This window comes from Octopus bimaculoides, chromosome 15 (assembly GCF_001194135.2).
Source record: "Octopus bimaculoides isolate UCB-OBI-ISO-001 chromosome 15, ASM119413v2, whole genome shotgun sequence".
Classification (NCBI taxonomy): domain Eukaryota; kingdom Metazoa; phylum Mollusca; class Cephalopoda; order Octopoda; family Octopodidae; genus Octopus; species Octopus bimaculoides.
This window is the reverse complement of record NC_068995.1, coordinates 38196553-38198451: the sequence shown is the minus strand read 5'-3', so window position 1 is coordinate 38198451 and position 1899 is coordinate 38196553. Positions and strand designations below refer to the sequence as shown.

The following is a 1899-nucleotide window of genomic DNA, read 5'->3' as shown; positions in this document are numbered from 1 at the left end:
AACATAAATATTAAGATATGTATAGCCATCTATAAATCATACTTAATGCATACTCATTGGTGACAGGAAAGTTACCGCAGTATTATGGAAATAACAGACCCATAATATGCTGATATACAGATTTGGGCAAATCATATTTATATTACAATGTATAACATTCAGCAAATAAAAGCTGACGCTAATCACAGGAACTGTTATATTGTATTGGATTGAATCCTGCTCATTCTAGTTTATTGTATCTTAATTTCTTTTCTAAAAAATTCGACCTACACTAATGGATGCACATGAATATCCAGTTAAACATTTTCTGTTGTATACAGTTGTCGATAACCCGTAGTATTAATGCAACGCACCTTTTTCCCTAGTTCCCCGTTCATAACCCTAGAACATCTTTAAAACTCCTTACTAACACCGACCCTCGCACTATTACTCCTAATCTTAATACTCTACCCAATATTCTTAACCAACTAACTGATGAGGCTATATCCACCATCTAAATAAATAATGATAGCTATAGTATCACTAGACACGTGAACTATAAGATACATCTCCTGGACGACTCCATCACCACCCTAGAATGTACCAATGCTAATGCTGCTGCGGATAATGCGTATAACACCAGGTTAACTGCACATAACCATAATACGCAAACTCCATTTTAGCATCTTGCAAAATCCTATGACACTGTAGATGCCCCACCTCCTGTCTCATAGATAACAGACGCCTCACAGAAATGTTGTATATAAATGTACGGTACCAACGGAAGATTCCATAGAAGTAGATATCGGCTTGTGCAGCACCACCTTCATTGTCAGTGTTGGTGCTACTATTTAAGCTTTAAATCTCAAACGAGAACTAACAGCACTTCTTTATCTAGGCTCATTCATAAAACAAAACTCAGTCTTATACAATTCAAAACTGTCCATCAGTTTCCATGACAAGCTGTATAATAAATGTGATCTCTGCATTGCAGAAGTATTATCTATTATACAATACAACGATTGTCTGAATGAATGAATTGATCTAATTCTTATTTGTAAACACAAATTATGTAACTCATTAATAAGGTAGAAATAATAGCGCCCTCTCCAGTTGTTTCCTAACTATTCTTCTACCACCACTTGAAACTTCTGTATGTATTTATTTCTTAGCCATATTATGCAGGCACGTGGACCTGCGAAGAAATCTATAGGACACCAGAGGCGGACAAAGAAAATACGCGCGTGCGAGCGGATAAGCGTATGTATAGTTTTACTGTTAAGTAGTAAACTACCATTTTATCTCGAAATACTATGTTCTCTTAATGACTTGTAACTTTATCCGCCATCTCTCTCTCTTTATCCCGCCTTTCACTATTCTCTCCACCACCTTACTTCCACTCCTAAATATTTGAAATATTCTCTGCCTTTTCTTCTCATTCTTGTCAGTTCCACTTCTAAATGTCTTTTCTGCTCTTTGATTCTGTTTAAATGTGTACTTTTGGGTGCGAAAATATATTCGTTTTTTTGTTTTGTTTTTTTTTTACCGTTCATATTGTAAATGAACCCAAGTTCATATTCATAACGATCTTCCCCTCAGTCAGCTTCAATCAAACCTAAATCCCTTCTCCCTTCCTTTTCTTTAATCTTCACAACTTTAGACAATGCACTACTCCCATATTTGATTTCTTCATAGAGGCGCAGTTGTGGCCATAAGGGTGCAGGTATGGCTGTGACATAAGAAGCTTGGTTCTCAACCACATGGTTCCGAGTTCAGTGATACTGTGTGGCACCTTCAGTAGGTATCTTCTATCTATATCCACGGGCCGATCAACATCTTGTGAGAGGACTTGGTAGATGGAAACTGAAAGTACTTCGCGTATGTATAATATATATATATATATATATATATATATATATA

The 1899-nt window shown here is 36.1% G+C and overlaps 1 long non-coding RNA gene across 2 annotated transcripts in view; it reads left to right on the top strand.

Moving 5' to 3' along the window:
- The window catches only part of LOC128249509 (uncharacterized), a 23533-nt gene extending 22293 nt beyond the window's left edge, over positions 1-1240 (top strand). For both annotated transcript variants that reach the window (XR_008265626.1, XR_008265625.1), the window contains exon 4: positions 1152-1240. This is a non-coding gene — a long non-coding RNA (uncharacterized LOC128249509). The remainder of the gene's footprint in view (positions 1-1151) is intronic.
- The last annotated feature ends 659 nt before the right edge of the window (positions 1241-1899 follow it).